Genomic DNA, 20309 nt, shown 5'->3' on the forward strand with positions numbered 1-20309 from the left:
AACATACATATATTTCAAAGGGAATCTGGACAACACACTCAATAGTATATAAATCTATCTCGCAGCAGTCTCCTGCAATGGTCTCTTTTCTTAGACAAAAACCATACTTGTACACTCTTTCTGAAAATGGCTTTCGTTTTGTAGAACTTAATATGTTCACCCAGGACACTGAACACTCTCGGGGCAACAAAAGAGAAATTCATCTGAGCAAACGTCGCGTTTTACGTGTTTTTGGAATGAAATAACTCAAATTACAGGAAAACCTCGTACGAGCATTCTCCTGGGATCTACTCTTGTATAAGTATATATAAACGGAGTTATCTTCAATTGTCTGTAAAGTATTTTTTTTTTTTTTAAAAACGAGTTTACTATGAATAATAAAATGTGAATATTCGTATGAGAATTTTAAATATTTTCGCCGGTTACCTGTAATTGAACATGTTTAAAAACAATATTATACAAGTATTAAATTTTTCATACAGAAAATTAGATTTTACTTTATAGACAATTTAAGATAATATCTTTGTTAACTTCCCATTGTAATACGGGCCCGTGTATGTTTCCCCATTCTCTAGACTGTAGAGAAACGCCAATTTATTGTTTTTCTCAAACTCTTGTATTTAAATACTGATCACGTCCGTCTTGCCCAGTTTTATAATATTCGTAATACGTATTATGAAATTCGTGACGGCTATTCCATAACTAAATGTAAACTTGTTAATTGAAGCGATCACGCCATCCTTACAGCACATGTCACGGTTGTAGTTTATGGGTATGTTTTGGATTAGTACGATACGAACGTTTGGCTCGCGTCTAATTAGAGCTGTTCGTATTAGCGCTGATACTCGCGCGGCAGTGAAACTCCATCAATGTGAAGTGCACCAGATGTCACGAGCATGAGAGATGAGAGGCGAGAGTGGCAGCGGTATGCAGCAGTCCGACTGGTGGACGACTTCATAAGCTAGTAACATTATTACAAGATATACTACAAAGCTACGATTCTGTTCTTCTTTACACTTCTCGATGTTGTGTTTATTTTCAAAACAAGTGCCACTAAATTCTATTCCTGTCCCGCCATACTAGACTAATGTATCAAAATAACAAATTGATTTTTCGAAGAGTATTTTCATACTTTTTTCTTACTGGATTCAAGACCGCCCGGTTGCTATTTTATAACAACACTTCCGATGTGTCTCTAGATTTTATAATAATTATTGTTGCATCCGCCATATACATCATAATATTATTGTATTGTGATGTCACCTCTACCGGAATTGAAATTGACACACCGCACCGGGAGCGAAAATAACTCGTTTCTGTTTCACTTCGGCTGTTACTATTTCCGTCATCAAATAGAAACGATATGGAAACTACTTATTTTGCTTAGAAAATGACCATTCGATTATTATCTTTTAAACTCTGATGAATGATACAGTCACATGTATAAGTCGGCGGTGCGCGGTGGCATAAATATGAACTAATTTTTTAATGACATCTATCTATAGACTTTTTTGCTGTCATCGATGCTCTGTTTTTTAGTTTTCTCAAATGATTTGAGGCTAACAAAGCCCGAAGTAATACAAAACAATTATTACAGAGACTATTCTTAAAGTTAAAACTTTTTTTGAAGAGCAAAGGACAATTAAGGCATCATTAATTCCATTTGAAAAGGTAAATGCAAATGTTTCTGCTGTAAAGTGCTGTCATATTCCAGAAAAATTATGAATTAACGACCAGCGAAATTATTAAAAAAATATAATTTATGTTTTATTCTATCGATGTATTTGAACGTGTGGTCCAGAAAATTGTTACCGAAGGAAAAGCAGCTGGGAATTCTTTAACTAAAATCAGTTCACCCGATTTTTTTAATTGAATATTATTATATCTTATTAGATATTTAAACACATGACTGTATAATTTTTAAAAAATATTTGATTGTATTTATTTTGTGGTAGAACACATTGACGTCATTCATTGTTGATGATGATGATATTCATCATCCTTCATCATACTTCAGCGCCCTCCCATTACGCCAACTTACTTGTGGGTAATTTTAGTTAAAAAGTTTTTTTTGTCCTATTTATTTTCTCATGTTATCGAGCATAATTCTTAAAATCTCCCTAAGCAAAATACCTCTTCATGGTTACAAATTGATTTTAATTATAAATTTGTTTGTTTTAATAATTATATAAATATTTCCTTACTAGGTACACGAAAAAACTAACGCAGTTTTAAACTTCTAAACCAATGGCAAAAGTTTCATTTTTCAATGTTTTACTTACTAAAGGTAACGATTACTAAATAAATTTGTATTTTATTTTATTTTTTTATCGTAGAAATAAAAACTTTTTCACTAACATACTTGAATACATTTATAGGTGTTATATTTTATTATTTTCATTAAGTAGATTATTATTTCATTGCTGAAGCCAATTACGCTTTTATCTTTCTTTATTTCTTGAGTATAATTATATAAACATTCATTTGGACAACATTAGACGCCAAGAAAAATGCATATTTGGATGTATTCTGCGGAATGTGAAGTTATGGGATGTGAGGTTAAATAGGGTCTTGTAGTTATTGGGTCACCACTCACCACCCTCACAGCTCACACCTGTGAACTGCACCATTGATAATCCAAAAGAGAACCGTAAAATGTTCACCTTATAGGGACAATCGTGAAGTGTAGGTAAGTACTCACTTGACTTAGATTTATAGCGTCGTTAGTATCAGTCCACATTGTTGTCTATTTCGCCTGGTGTGCATTTTAATGGATCATTATTACTTATTACTGTTAGTACTATTATCAACTGTAATCGTGACATGATACCCGCGGACAGTATACTCATAGTATCATAGTTATTTGAATTTACCAATACATACTTCATCTTTATAACGAACTTTACTTTTTTTTTACTATTTTTTTATTTATTAATAAACAAATTAAAATACAATATTACAACTAAATACATTTTTTTTACAATAATCAAATACATATATTTACATTAACGTTTCCCATTACGTAAAAGAAATAAACAATTCTTGTGTACATAAAGGGGAGTGACGTCTTACAATAGATTATTTTATTTTAATCAATAGTATTTTTAAAATAACATATATAAATTACAAAAAATATATTAACGATGTTTTCAATTAGTGTTACATAAAGAAGAATTAAAGATGTATTTTTTTTACTTCTTTCTTAAATATATTGTATTCCTGACTGTACTTTTTATTATCTTTGTTCATTTCATCAAAGAAAAATATTCCTCTGTAAGTATAATGATGTTGTGCAGTAGTTGTTTTTAATTTAGGAATTAAGATATTACCACCTGTTCTAGGTCGCGTACTTACGTTTTGAGACCTAGTAATACTACTATTTATTTTATCTTTATATATTTGAACAAGCGTAATTCATAATAAGATATTATATTGGGGACTTGAATACGTTCTCGCAGTTTATTCGGGAAAATTAGTGCTTTATTAAAAAAAAATAGTAAAGTACATGTCATTATAAGTATTATCCATCATATATATATCCAGCATACAAATACCATCTTGAAAGAACGACTCATCTTTGAAAATTATCGACGAATCGGGTCGTGGTCCCGTGGCTAGTGTCTCGGACTCGCGGCTTTTGAGCCGTGGTTCGTGGTTCGAATCCCACTCTACCCCAACTTGATTCCCATTTTCTAATAGTGAGTTATTTACAACTCGTTGAAAATGGCCCTCAAAAATTAAATATTTGGGTAAATCATAAGAACGCAAATATTTCTTTTAAAAAAAAAAATCGAGCCATTTTTTGGCATCTTCATAAGAATGAATGTGTTGTTCAGTCAGGACATGAGTCATCGACCGGAACAAGTGGTAATCGGAAGGAGCAATGTCCGGTAAATGCGGAAAGTGGTGTAGGACTTCCCATTTGAGCGTTTCCAAGTATGTTTTGACTGGCCTTGTAACACGTGGCCGAGCGTTGTCATGCGGCAAAATTACTTTGTCGTGTCTCTCCTCGTATTGCGGTCGGTTTTCCTTAATGCTCGGCTCACCTATCAATTGTAGTCGATAGCGATCTCCCACTGAATATAGAGCATGAGTTTGGAACCATGGATATTCGGCTTTGCCGACTATGTTGATGCACGGCCGGGCTTATCCCACGATTTGTTATGCTTCGGGTTATCTCAGGGTATCCACTTTTCATCACCAGTCATGATATGATGCAAAAAACCTTTCTTTTCCTACCGTTGGAGCAGCTGTTTAATAGTGAAAAAACGCCGTTCGACGTCTCAGCTTCAATTCGCGCGGCACCCAATTTCCTTGTTTTTGAATCATTTCCGTTCGACGTCTCTCGGCTTCAATTCCTAATCTTTGCTTTTGAATCATTCCTAATGCTTTTGAAATTTTGGCAACTGTTGTGTGATCAACTCCTAATGATTCTGCGAGTTCGCTTTGCTTCCATCGATTAATGCTTCCAATTCTCCGTCTTCAAACTTTTCGGTCCGCCAGAGCGGTCTATTTTTTAAGCGTTGAAACCAATCTCTGCATGTTTTTGCCGACTGAGCATGATTGCCGTAAGTCTCCACAAGAATTCTATGTGGTTCAGCTGCGGACTAAAAAAAAAAAAGTAATGTAGTCAAATTCCCCGCAAGTACTCTTTTTGACACGAAATTCGACATGTTTAACGCTATGAAAGAAAAAAATTGTTTACACTTAGACTGAATAACATATACTGTCATTTTAAGCCTAATGGCGGAGCTTCACGATAAAGTTGGCTGTAGTATTGCTTAATGTAAAAAGGCTAATATAACACCATCTGTCGGAAAACAGCGAAAAAAATATCCAAGTCCCTATTAATAATAATTAGTCTAGGAAAATTTTTTCGAGCTTAAATAAACAGGAATAGATTTGTCTAATTCTTAAATTCTAGTCTAGTTAGAGAAATGTTGCCATTATTTAAGCTAATATAAGGATGAGCTTGAAAAATATATTTCCATACCAGTATTACTTATTACAGTTATTTGTATTAGATTAAAGACCATTATAATCGTTTAATTCTGCACGTAACATTAAAAAAAATGTAAAATATTATGAAGGTGAAATTTTTGTTGAAAATACAGAATAAGTTATTGTTTTCAAATGTTCTTTACAAATACAAATAATAGAGCTGGTGGACGAACAAAGTTTTCCCCCAAAACGCCAACTGGTCTCTCCAAGTTACACTCAGCAGTCGATATGTCATTTCAACGGACTTCCAACCGCACTTCCGCCCATTAGTAGGTACTGTTTAAAAATACTTATCTTCGCCTAGATTTGTTCACAGATCTTAAAAAAGACGCCCGCTTTCACATCTTCCGCGGCTCTTTAGAATAAGCTTATTAATAATGCCCGTTACAGATTAAGTTTTCCCGAATTTTACTAAGAAAATGTATGTATTATTTACATGTATTTTTATTTAAGAAGCTCCCACGTGTCAAGCGGTGGCGGTGGAATGTATGTATGTAATTAAAATAACTTTTCGTAAGTTGCTTTATGAATTTTGTATACTGTGACTTATCTCTTATAATTCCCCAATTAGAATGCGCCATGTGGGTCTATAGGAAACATTGAAAGTAATAACGCGAGGGGAGCTCTAATAGACAGTATACACTAGAAATAATGCTGGGGAGGTTGATCGTGTATTGTGCTAATACTATGACGAACCGGGACTACAAATCAGTATTGATTAACGTCTATTGTTTGTTTATTCGAACCACGTTACAAAGTTTCTCGAACAATATTTGAACTTCAGATGGATTTTATAACTTAATCACATTATTGTACTCATAAAAAACGATTTAAGAGTTTAAAATCAACGCCTTAATTTGAATAAAATCAATGATAACAAAGTCACTCAATGATAACTTTACAGGAGACAATAAAAACTTTCTTAAATCAGTAATTTTATACTAAACCTTTTCGCGTTTTATCCAAACTACTGTACCACTGACTACTGACTTACGCTGTATTCCAAGGAAAATACATCTTCTTTGAGATACGCGTTATTAGAAAAATAGTTCTATCTGAAGAGATAGAACTTTTAAAGAAAAGTCTTTCAACATTTTTTTCTTTCAAATGACAAAAGTACATGCTATTTTGTATGGTAAAAAATATTCAACTATAATCTCTAATTTATAAAAAAAATTACGTACGTGGTATTCGAATTAAGGCGACAAAATACATATCGTCACGATCGTAGAACAACGACGTATGTGATTTTCTTAAACTTTACATGAGAGCGATTTACGCTTTATGTCACAACTTAATAAGTACGAAAGTAAATCACTTGATACTTGGGTTAGTTTTACCATACAGATATATTTTTTTCAAATCTGGAAAAAAAGCCTTTATGTAATTTTTCCAAGATCAAATATAAAAGAAAGTCAACGTCATATTTTTCGAACATCCGTCGTTGTTCTACGATCCCAATGATATATCAGTATGTACCACAGATATATTAAATATATCTATTCAGTGGTATGTACTGTTTTTTCGAATGGATACCTTTTGATACAAACGCAAGTTTGTATTACTATGAGTTCATAACTCATTCTGGGACTAAATTAAGTAAATTTATCCTTTAAGTTCAACATCATCTTCATTTCCCTATCCGCACACAGTGGTGCATAGGTCACTGCATTGGTAATCCGATTGCAGCGTATTGATGTATTGTAATATGTACCGAATGTTATGCATATACCCTCTTTGCAAGAACAACGTCTTATCTTCGAAAATGCAATTTTACAGGAAGCTACTTTTAAGCAACTAATGTTTTTTTAACTATGGATCTTCAATTAATCCCTTTATCTTCAAAGTATGTATGTGTATAAATGACACTGTGTGCATTCAGTATTTTTGCTTATTCTTAATATTTGCCTTCATAGAAAACAGTAACTATTTATTTTTTTCTTGTTTTTTTTGTCCCATTTCATATTTACATTCGGTACTAAATTCATATTTTTTTAAGAATTAAAAATTTGTTTTGTAATATTAAATACACGAACGTATGTTTTTCTAAAGAAAATATGAAATTATATTGGTTCCTACACCTATTGCAGTGTTTTTCGAACATTTGTTTCATGAAGCCAAAACAATCAGTATTGCCTTTTAGTCCAATGAAATTTAAAAGTATTTTGGGGAACAAATACATTTTGCCAATAAATAAATATTTGGTCAACCTTGCCGGAAACCAAACCAGGGACCAGAACGCTATGAAAACATACATTTTTACCAAATATTCGTATGTATTTTACGCGGAAAATATTATTTCAACACTAATAAATACATAGGTTTTGACATTATATTATTTATTTTATTGCTCGTACCCATTTCAAGTTTGAATTAGAGCCTTTAATTGTATGGCGAAGTTTCTCGAAAATGTATGAAAAAAAAAATAGAATGGTTTTAATAATATTTTTTTTAAATAATAAACTACGTCACAAGTTCTTGCTAATTATCCAATGAACTACAGCATTGGATAGATTTCCGATTTCCAGGAAGCCTAATCAACAATCAGGACAACTCACCTATGACAACTGATGACGTCACGGGCTGAGTAATTTCAAAATTAAATCGTAGCGATAATAATACGAAACATAAAAAAAAGTTTTTTTTTGCCTTGGTTTGATTATTCAGTGCTATGCAAGCTCCTGACGTCACTGCAACCTTTGAAGATCTATTGTGACGGGTCCCCGTGAATAGTTCTCGCTCTCCAAGCCCAGGTCTTTAAAGAGGCTGGCTACTGTGTGGAAGGCGAGAGTTTTCATTGTGCTAAATCTCCCCCCTCCAAGCCCAGCTCCGTAAAGTATCGGGCTATTAGGTAGGGGGCGAGCTCTTTAACGTCCTCATGTTTAACCAGTGGTCCTCCGAGGATGTGACTTCTTTTATGATATAAAGCATCACATTCACGTATACTGTGTATAGGTGTTTATCATATGTATATGTATATCATCTGCACTGCAGACCTTATATCTAGAAGTTTCGGAAAGGTTCATTCTAGCAAGGTGTTAGTTCAATCTGCAATAACCTTCACTTGATTTCAGCTGAGTTTTATAAGGCCGAAAGAAAACCTTTGCGAGTACCATTTTATCAGTTCCTTCGCTTGGTGCTGACCAGGGCGGTGATTATGATGGGAAGCTAAAGACGTCATACCTTCACCTTGACGGTATACTCTCTCGAGCGATTACGAAGATACACTACCGATCCCCCCCCATCAAGTTTTGATGTAAGTACATCGGTATGTACAGACGGATCTAGTACCCCTCGATACGCATATCTACGCATTAAAAGTGACAAGAATTTTTTTCCACCTACCAATTTTTCCTTTAATTTTAATACATTTAAATTTCGTTCTAAAGTTGGCACTGTTTTTTTCTTAAAAGCCTTTTAAAAATATGAGAGAGATATAAGTAAATTTTGAAGTCGAATTGTATTCTGACATAACTGTCAGTTTTGAAAACGCCTAGATACACTGGTAATGTGGCTAGATTCTGCCCCATTAATACATAAGAGCAGCTAGGCGTGAAAATGTTGTCACTATAAAAAAAAAATTTAGCTATGAAAAATTTTCCACATGTTTTACTATCTTCCTGAGTGTACGTATCGTCAAAAGAGGCCGTTGTAATCGCTCGGTAGATAAATACAGACGAAAATTAATCATACCATCTTGGTAATCGTCAAAAGTTATATAAAAATCATGTTGGAGCTAGCATTTTTTGCTTGAATTGGGATTTATTGGAGTTTATTGAAGTGAGCACTTTTTATCACAGAAGCCTATTTAAAATATAAAAGAGAACTATTTAAAATTTTAATGAAGTAAGGAACGCGGACTAAATTTTTGTGGTCATTCATTCGTCGGATTCGATCACATGACGTCGAGATTACAAGTCAGTAGAACATACCGAGGTAGATAGAGATAGTCCAGAAGTTAATTATACCGTCTCGTTATGTTCCGATGAAGATAGATTTATAATCGCGAACTTATATGTGTATAATGTATAATGATGACATGCGTAGGTTTATGTAGGTACTTTTCCCCCATAATTTAAAGAAGTTTCGCCGTACAATTAATAAATGTTTGCGTTCATATTGTTGTTACGTCCAAGAAAACATTTCTTAAATACGTAAATTATTTTCTACTATTCGGATTCATCAAAGTATTGAGTACCTACGTTAATATTATTATTAGGTTCCTACTTCTGGCGACAGGTTGTCCAATTAATTATTCTGTATTGTGTGTGGGCCCCTGAGACTTCATACTCTGTGCCAATCCCTTATTACAGAGGCGGATATCACTCTTACTTCTTGCATACAATATTCATAACTAGACAGTTATTTTAGAAACACCAACACTTTTAGAATACCGGTTATATTAAATTCGGTATGAATATTTTTAACATTTGCATTCCGATAGTGCTATAATTAATTTATAATAATGCGGTTAATAAATATAAATAATTTATTATTATCAAATTACATATTTCGAATGATTTATTTACGCCTATCGGAGTTTTACCCGTTATTTAAAAAACAAAATAGCAGACAAAGGTGGAGTTCTATAAATTGAGGATATATTTATATGAATAATGATACCAACTTCCTACAAATTATATGTATTTTATAAACTTCTTAATAAAATAAGATAAAAGTTTAGTAAACCCAAAAAATATAATATACGAGGAAGCTAAATATAATATGATATTTTTTATAAACTTTATATCACATATATACGCAACCATAAAAGTATTTTTGATTTATAAAAAATCTGTATATTAAATACATGTACATTGAAAAAATAGTGTATAATTCGTAATATTCCAAGTGTGCAGAAATGTTTTTTATTCAAAATGTAAAGTAAACACTCAAACCTGTCAACGACAGGTCATACGCCCTGTAAATGCCTGACTTTTCATATCCCTTCTCAAAAAACGTTCTGCAGTGGTTTATTTTGATATTTATTTTGATGGTATTATTGATTTTACTGACAGTGATACCTGTCAGTAAAATCTAACCACCAATGCATTATTTGAATGAAGTATATCGATATATTTATGGTTCTATATATTATATTCATGTATATACCTAAATATCAAATGTAATTAAAAATTGCGACTGTAGACTGTGTTTTGTGCGCATTTTTCTTGTTTAAATAAAAAGTAACAGGTTTTCTGAAAGATCTGTCGACCGTTTTCACACCACTGCAAAAATTAATCCGGCCCGATATATAGAATAGGGTGGATTGACTTTCATCGTATAATAATTCGTCATGATCGTATGTGTATGTAAAGATTTTCTTTTACTTTACATGAGAGCGGTTTAAATGTTTTTTTTTACTGTCGTAACTTGATAAGTATTTAATACTTGGATCAGTTATTTATATAATATTTTTTTCAAACCTGGAATAAAAAGCCTTTATAAAACCTTTCCAAGACCAAATATAAAAGAAAGTCATTGTCGCATTTTTCGCACACCCGTCGTTGTTCTACGATCACGACAAATTATTGTTATCAATTGGCAGCTAAACGCTCGAAACAGTACGCCACGAGGCCGACTAATCTCCACTTGATTGAGTGTTTTCGACTCGATGGCTTTTCTCGGTGAAAGATTCTAAAAAAAAAATCAGGTGGGAATATAATAAGTCGTCTCGTAATGTAGTGGTTGGCTCATTCGCCTACCATAATTGAGGTTCGGGGTTCGATTCCTGGCAGGGTCCACGTGAAATATTGTTTTAAAGGTAGTTTTGAAATATTTTTCTATCCCTAGACTGGTACCTGAAGCGTGAGACTGATCACCTTACATTCGTGTTACAGATGATCAAAGTAGACTGCATTTTGTGTTCCTATGAGGTGTCATGTGCACCGGTTTACGTGCAGATTGTATTTTTTTTTAAATACAAATATTGGTATTTTTAAACACAAAATTCGAGTTTGCTTATATAATAAAATAAATCCTTCAAACTTTCGATTGTAATTGGGCTTGGGACCTTTTAATTCAAAATCTACACAACAAAACTTGTTAAGTAAATATACGTAGGTGATTAGTTAAAATACAAATAAAAATACCGATCTAAAGAATGAATAGGTACATCTGTAATTTGTATGAGATCACATTAACTGTGCACTGTGTGTATTCATTGAAGGGAGTGGTTAAATAGACAAAAAGAAAGGATGATGAATCGATTATTTTAATTGAGGCGGCATTGGCATTCAAACTTAGTACCTATGTAGTTAATTAACTTATTGAATCATTATTAATAAGAGTGCATATAATTAATAACTCGCAATTCATGAGCGTCATAATTTACAAGACAGCTGTCTTCTGTCTTCTGTCTTACCTATCTATACAAAACTAAACAATATATTATATTCGTTAATACTCCCACATGCGTACCTATGTAATATCTACTTATCTACCTACCCGTACCCACACGAATATTATGCGCGATGAGCAATACTGTGATCTTAATAAATAATTTATATTAGTACTGTTATTCAAACCCTAATTTTAATATAAGGCATTATGTATGGTCTCATTTTCTGTAATGGCAAAATGGTTGCTTTATCTATTTTTTTTTTTCATGAAACCCATTTAGTTTAATTTTGACGAAAACATGACAATTATGTAGCTATAACTTTATTGATGCAACTGGCTTTCAAATAGTATAATAATAACGATATTTTTTATTTCGAAACCATATTCTTTTAGCAGTAAAAAAACCGTGTTTGAAAATTGTAAACTATTTGTGGTATAGCAGGTTTCGAACTTTGGACTTTTTTAGTCCGCGCGACTACCCACGGGACTACAACCCGTCTTGATTGTGTGCAGTCTGCTTAGATAGGTACAACCTGTTTTAAGGCAGATATTTTTTATATGCAGCGCAAAATAATAATAAAACCTACCTACTAGTGTATTTTCTACAAATTTAATTATCTTATTCATCAATATTTTTGAAGTAGTAGTTTTTTTTTCTTTTTTTTTTAGCTTCTCTACCCAAACTTACGAATATTCTTTTAATTCAATTGAATCGGGGTCAACAATGTTTGGGCAATACATTAAATTGGGTCCCAAAATATTGAAAGTTCTTTACCTGAATTCAGAGTTTGCGGGTGACCCCATGACCCATCCTCAAGTTTGACTATTGTTAGATTGATTCAATATTCTGTTTTACAAGGGCATTTCCAATTCAATTTTCAGTGTGAAGATTGTGTTGAATATACAAGTGTTAAGATCCAATATAACATAGGCACGTCGGCCTAAAATATATGTTTTATATAAACTGCAATTTACAATAATTACATAATATGCGTGCCTCCTCGAAAATAAAAAAAGGTTCAATATTTTATGACAATTATGATGGTTTGCGTTGGTTATTCTCTTTTTTTGTAAAAAAAGTCGCAAGAAGTAAATTTACGGTTTTTTAATGAAACAATTTAGTAGGGAATAGAAAATTAAACGAGTTTTACTCTGTATCGTTTTATATCTGTGGTTGTATCCGATCCGTGTAGGTGACAAGGCGACCCCAGTCTGACAACCTACCCACCGTTAATCCCGCATTGTGCTATTTCATAACATAATGTAACGTTACGTAGTACTTTGTATTCCCGTATTAGTAATATCTCAATAATAATAATTGACACAGATAAAAATTGAGGGGTTAATGAAGTCCCTTAAGTCCAGTCTCATTTATTTTCAATAAAATTGATATTTGTATCACGAACTTTATGATTTTGTTGAACAATTAAAAAATACTGTACACGAATACCTATATATTTTGTTTAATTAAATTTAGTTTATTCATTGCATATAGGCATAAGTACAAGAGTTCTTTACGCACATTGGACTTAAAATTTTTATTATAAAATAATTATGTCAAACATTAAAAACAGACGCACCAAAGTCGTGTAGTAAAAGAGCAGTATAGACTTTTTCTTGTCATTTTAATTTAAAAAAAATAGGGACAGGGATAAATATTTTCAAAAAGTCTTTAATGTGTGCTTAAAAGTAATTTGATTGAATCAGCTATTTTATTTGTTACCAACCTATTTTTATTGATTTATATTCATTTTGAAATTTCATAAAGACTTACAATAAATTAATATCGTATGTTAATTTTATTTATTTGAATTTTTCCCTTTCTGTGCCTTGTGGAGCATAGGGCACTGCATTGGTACACTAACCGCAGCGTATCTAGAGCATTATTGTTATATAAAGGTAAGATTATTAGTTTAACGCTTTAGGTACCAGTCCTGAGACTATTTTTTTATTTACTTATAAGTAGTTTATTACACATTTTTTGAGACATAATTCCTAACTCCATGGGGCTAAAAGTCCTGTGTTGAGTTAGGACGAGTAATTAGTTGACAGATATACGAGTATATCATCACAAATATTTTATTTAATAAGAAAAATAATAATAGTTAATATATACTAATAAATATATATATATATGGCACATAAATATGGTAAACGGCAGACTCAAACATTCGGAAAATCATCAAGGAGTTTCCCGCTCAAGTACATCCCACTAAGGAAAATCCAGTCCTTAAACTCCTTTCTTAAAAATAGTTTTTGTCCTTGAGAGCTTAATACGCTCTTCCAAAATATTGAACGTAGGTGTCGGTGCGACAAATAAGAGATGTCTTTGAGCTAAGAAGCTCTAAGAAAGTCGTACGGGTTTAAGGTATGACATATTTCGTTCTCTGTGAAAATCTCGTACCAACGTTTTGCTGAGATCTATCCTTCTTGTTCGACCAGAAGTGTGTAAGTGCTTTTTTTAGTTGTTCTAACAGTTGTCTTCATGCATTGGAACAACCGATCTGACGGGTATTTTGGAGGGCGCCGGAATATTATTCTCAGTAATAATTTCTGTGAAATTATGAAAGGCTTTAAGACGCATGCCGCACAACCCCCCCCCAGCCCACTATTCCATAGGTTGCAGTGGATTGAAACAGAGCAAGTACACGTGTCTATGAAATATTCTAGTGTAAAACACATTTATAAATAAATATTTCATGTCAACCATGTCGGGAATCGAACCCGAGACCTCTAGCATGGTAGGCAAACGCGCTGACCATTTGACTATGAGTATGTTATATGTCATATGATATAGGTATATGTATATTATTTATCTACGTATGTATTACACATACTCTTATAATATTTAAAAAAAAAAAAAAAATTAGACAAGATATGAAATTGTAGACCACAAAGTAATTGTTGTTTTTTTTTTAAATATTAAATATCAACTTATATAGTACATAAATTAGTACATATATACTCAATGTTTAGTATATTAACAAGTAGGTAGTAATATTATTGTTTATTTTTGCGTAAAAATGTCTGCCTTAAAACAGGTTGTACCTAGTTAGGCAGACTAGACATGATCCAGAGAAATCTATTACCTAAGTGTTTATGTAGTAGATAAAGTTATTGTTATTTTTGTTAATAAACTTTGATTATTATTATTATTGTTTGGTTATTAATAATTTCATATTTTTGACAACCCAAGATTGTAGGCTATTTAAAAATATTTAGAACTTTTTTAGAAATGATATTATTACACAGTGACTAATTATTGTTTATTGAAAACCATCCAAAGTTTTAAATCCTATAAAAATAACCCGGGAAAGACTTTTCGGTGATTTCCTAAAAGTTCATTGTTGTAATCACCAAAATAAATAAAATAAATTAATTTTACGTTGATACTTAGAAGACCAAATTGCAATTTCCTTTATTTAACTCTTGTTATCAACATCTAAACTAGTAAGCTAATTAAATATCTTCTCACGTTGCGTTGTTTATTTATTTGGTGCTGCGTCGTACAGATGTCGCTCGAAATTAGTTTAATAGATAGTTTAAAACTAAACAGTTTCTCTTTGGCTAAAAATACTTATCTGTTCGGAATTTCGATATTATTAACTTCATTTAAATATATTATATAAAATAAATGACGAAATTTCGAAACTTTTGATTGTCCATTATATATTTTTACTGTTTTAAATTAAAAATACATACATAATTTCCTATAAAAAATAATAGTATTGTAATTTTAAGTTAAATTAGTACACAAATTTTATTTTCAATAACATTATTAAAATATATTTTTTCTTTTTGTCGTGTATACATCGTAGCTGCAAGAAAAGCGATTTGCTAATGAATGTTAAAAATCGAAAGTGATGGTTTTTGAAAGGAATATGATAGTATATACCTAAATGTGAGATCAGTGTGAACGGAGATATTCTGAATCAGTTAGAAGAATTTGTGTATCTGGGAAGTATGTTTACTAGGGATGGAAAGACTGAGAAAGATATTGAAAGGAGGGTGAGTGCCGGGAATTGGGTGAATGGTGCACTGAAATCTACTTTGGCAAACAAATGTTTGTCGCAGGAGGCAAAACTAGCAGTTCACAATAGATTTCTAGTGCCAGCTCTAATGAATGGGAGCGAAGTATGGAATTGGAAATATAATGATGAAAGAAGGTTAAATGCTGTTGAAATGCGATCCCTCAGGCAAATGTGTGGTAAAACGATGTATGATAGGTGCGCAAATTTCGATATCCGCGAACTATGTAGAGCTGAGACATTCATTTTCAACAGAATCAAGAAAGGGTTGCTGCGTTGGTTTGAACATGTAGAGCGAATGAACGGCTAAAAGGATCTACGATGGGAATGTTGATGGATGCAGAAAACGAGGAAGACCGAGAAAGGCACGTCACGATCAAGTCAATCAAATACTTGAAGATGGACATGTCGAGAGTAGGAATAATCGGCAGGAGTGCATAAGAAGATGTATGAATGTAGATGAAGCGAGGTCTGTATGCAAAGACAGAGTGATAAGGCGTTCTATCCTCTCTGCCTGAAATGTATTTTTTATCCAACTAAATGTAAATATGTTTGAACGTTTTATGATTAAAATGGCATGTCGAAACTGCGTTTGATAATATTTGATTGAAGAAATTAATGTAACTACTCAATCTGAATTGATGCCATGTTTTCGTGAAGAACGTCCTGCGTGGATTGGGTGGGTGATTTGCCGATTCCACGCGTGCTTGAGGCCCGTCTAGATTAGACTGACGCATGGCGGGTTGTAGATTGTAGATTGTAGACTGTAGACTGTACCTGAGCAAATGTGAGTTGAGTCATCTCGCTACGGAAATAACTGTCGCGGTGTTTTCTTCCACTTTTCCTTTTGGTCTTGGCAACCGTCTTCAATATATTCATACTAAACATATATCTGTTTATTTCATTTTGAGATATACATTCACCGAATTATTAAAATTCCGATTGTGTATGATATATAGTTTTTGTTTTGAACCACGGCAGGTGGCAGGTATCCAGCTATATGTAATGCAACTTATGCATTTCTTTCCTAGAACTTTTTTTTTTTAATTTCATTGATAAACCCTTACGTTACATTCATTTAGCAAAATATTTTTACTTTAAAAATTCACATTTTACTGTTGATGATAATATTTTGATGATAATATTAAAAGTGTAAAGGTTGTCTGAGTCTTGTGTTTAGTTTTGTCTAAGACATAATAATAACACATAACATAATAATAAATGTAGTTTATCATTATGACACAAAACGCATTTACGGGGGTAGGAAAGGAAAGCAAACATTATGGTCCTTATAGGGTTATGCTTATAATAACTCGTTTTTTGTTATTGTCTCAGTCATTTGTTGTTCCTTTCTCCTTCATCTTTCCTTCTTCTCCTCTCATATCCTCTCTCCATAGTATAGTGTAAATTTTAAGTTAATTTTTGTTTTGAATTTTTGTATAAAATTATAAGATTCTGCACAATTATCTAAAATATGTCCATGTACTTGTAATTTTCTCAAACTGAACGGTTTGGGTAGGTAGGAAGAAATTGCATTAAGGCAATATGCTCGCCCTTGTATGTATATAAATTGTTATACGTGTGTAAAGTGTTAAATAAAAATAAATAAATGAGCATATGTGAGCATAAAAAAAATTGTGAATTCATTTTTTTATTAATAAATTTCATAAAAAGTACGTTTTTGTAAAATTCTAAACATATATACTTTTACACATCTAGTAAATGTTATCACTGTAACTCTCCAAAAAAAGAGACTTACTCTTGTGCTTGGAGAGTGAGTTCATTGGGAAGATTATTATAATTTTTTAAACCTTTGAAGACAAAGCTATTTTGACTATGACTTGTATGCAATTTAGGAATTTTAATATTATTTTGGCATCTGAGTGATTTATTCATCTCAAATTCTTTTATTTTTTCTTCTTTATAAATTAATGCGTAAAATTGTTTTCTTTTTCTTCTTAACTCTCAAAGCCATTTGTGATTTAAATTGTAATCGAAGAACATCGTAACGAATTTACTTTATTTTTTACGAATTTACTATATAACGATTTACTATATTAATATTTTTTAAATAAAAACATTGAATTTAAACTCTTTACTCCTTATTAGTGTTTACTCCTTAATATTTACTCCTTAATGTGAGCGAGGTTCTATTCTAAGCAATATAATTTGGACATATTAGAACTTGGTCAGTTGTTTTTTCTTCCAGGCCTGGCCTTAATATGGTTATAATTTAGATTTAAAAAAAATAAATTAAAGTTATTACAAATGCTCGTGAATAATAAAAGTAATTAATTCAATGCCTAGATATGTCGGGGCTTCCTCCAGCTTACAAATTTCCCTTTGAGTCATTGTCTGTAATTATATCACACACGAATCTATGTTTGGTATGTATATACATTATTAGTAATAATAAGTTTACTATTTATAGCTAAAAAAGTAGTAAAAACATTTATATATATACCAACCGGATATACCGGACACGCTTTAACCGACATTTATTACGAGTAGTATTATTTTTATATTTAGTCCTCTGGAATTTGTGGGTATTAAACGATACAAACTCAGCATCAAAATAAAGTTGTTGTTTCTGTTTCTATAGTTATTTTTTTGTTTATTTGTTGTTCTGCCAAGTCGTACCGGAAAAAAGAGTATTTGGCACATTCCCAATGCAAAATATTATACAAGTTTTCTGTGTTTTGTCGTGTAAATGACACGTAATATTTGCTTGAAACTCTACTATTATTTCTAATTATTAGCCGCTAAAACCTGTGTTTTTATATCACGACGAATGAAAATATTTTCGTACACAAAAAATAACTTTGTTGTATAAATAATGTATAATTATGTTTAGAACTGATCGCTAAAATGCATATATACCGGAACCTCTTTTTACACGGGGGATACACCGTATAAAAAAAGTATACTAAAAAAGGCAATGGTGGATAGGTTTCTTTATATAAAAATCAATTCCTGATTGCAAAAATAAATAAATCGGTGCGTAGATTTTCACTATCACTGTTATCAGTATGTATACTGGGTGAACCTTGAAGATGGCTCTTGCAATGGTAGCCGAAACGTTGAAGCAAATCCAACATACACAGGATCACCCAAAAAGGATACATGTTATAAACAAAATGGTTTACTATTTATTGTACCTTATCTTTATTAAAAATATGACATGACAACAATCGTAGCACAATACAGAATGTATCTAGGGCCCTTTGATATTAGGAATTACAACAATACCTGCAAATAAGGATTTTATGATTTTTGCCATTCCTAATTTACTTTGTTACTTTTATTTTAATTTATCTAAAAGTATATACAGGATGCGTTTGTGTTCCAGGCCGATGTTTTTTTAAAATAACCATTTAGTGAAGCCACAATTTCATAAATTAAATTTGACCTATCGATTTAATGGCATTTAACAATTTGTTTGAAATATGATGCCGGCATGGCCTCTTTTCGTGGCTAAATCTTTAAAGCGCATTTTTCATTACATTTTTGCAGACTTCTGCTGTTATTTCAACAATTTATTTACGGATGTTCTTAAAAATCTGAATTGTCGGTGGTTTGCTGATGTACACCTTTCTCATCACTATCCCTTATAGAAAAAAATCAGGGGGTGGTCAAATCAAATGATCGTGAGGGTCAGTCGATATTACCACATTTTGACATTATTCGGACGGAAAGTTTTTTCTAAAATTTGCATCGTTGCATGAATTTTGTGTGACGTCTTACGATCCTGTTGCAACCAGAAATGTTGTAGACTCAATTGATTCAATTTAGGTACAGAAAAGATTTCCAACATGTCATGATAATTTTCCAACATCCTGGTTCTTGTGCACGGCATCGATGAGAGGTGCCCGGACGTTCACAACCACTGTGCCTCATCGCATCCATATTTTTTAGTGCATTTTGTGTACGTTGTATTGCAAAAAAAATAGGTTAACAATAGGTGTATTTTTTTTTTGTGTAACAGAACACTGTTATGTTTAATGTACATATATATGCTTATGTTTATTTATTGTATTATTTTTTATTAAAGGCATTTGTTCACCAATAAAATATAATATTAAAAAAAAAAAACAAAACAAAATAAAAAATAAAAAAAACAAAACAAAATATTTTAAAAATTCATTACAAAGATTATTTATTCATCGTCACTATAATTATATTACTATTAAACATTGTTTAATTAATGTTTAAAACTTTAAAAAAATATATTTGTACCATGTTATATTGGAACCACGCAAAAGAGGTTTCGGTGTATAATCATGTTATATTTTTGCATAATATTTTACGAAGTTTGCTCTCAAAATGAATGCATTTAAATTATTCTTATTATTTCGAATGTTATGCCAGGTTTTTATATTAACTTATACACTATGCGCATTATGAAGCGTTAGATTGATCTTAATTTGATAGATGGTCACAATACACTGTAATTGGGACTTATTAATGCTATGCGCTATGCAATAATTGACGAGGAGAAAGATTTTTGCTGACGTACCGTATTTAGCGGACGATAAGGCGCATCGGACCATAATACGCACCCCAATTTTTGGTTGAATTTTCCGAGCAAAAAAGTCTTCTGGTCCGAAAAATACGGTTATTATGTTTTATGAGATTTTTACAATCCAGATTCAAATAATAATTTTATAATGAATACCTCATCCCGCAACTAATGATGTATTGGTATCACAATCTAAAAGTATTTCGATTTTTGTTAATGCTTAAAAGAAACATCAGTCTTACGCTTCAGGTGCCAGTCCAGGGACTATGAAGTGATGCAGTGTAAGAACAGCCTTTTAACACTGGAATACCCGCGCATAAAACTTTAATTCAACGCTCGCGTGGCCTATTATAGGCCAAAATAGTAAACGATTTATATTATTTCGGGTATTTTTTTTAAATAAAAAAGGCACTAATCAT

General features: G+C 31.9%; 1 protein-coding gene across 2 annotated transcripts in view; it reads left to right on the plus strand.

Moving 5' to 3' along the window:
• The window catches only part of Pax (paxillin), a 99442-nt gene that overhangs the window by 12972 nt on the left and 66161 nt on the right, over positions 1 to 20309 (plus strand). The window lies entirely within an intron of this gene.

Source organism: Micrasema longulum, unplaced genomic scaffold, assembly GCF_059751315.1.
Source record: "Micrasema longulum isolate JH-2025_06_02 unplaced genomic scaffold, ASM5975131v1 h1tg000887l, whole genome shotgun sequence".
NCBI classification, from domain to species: Eukaryota; Metazoa; Arthropoda; class Insecta; order Trichoptera; family Brachycentridae; genus Micrasema; species Micrasema longulum.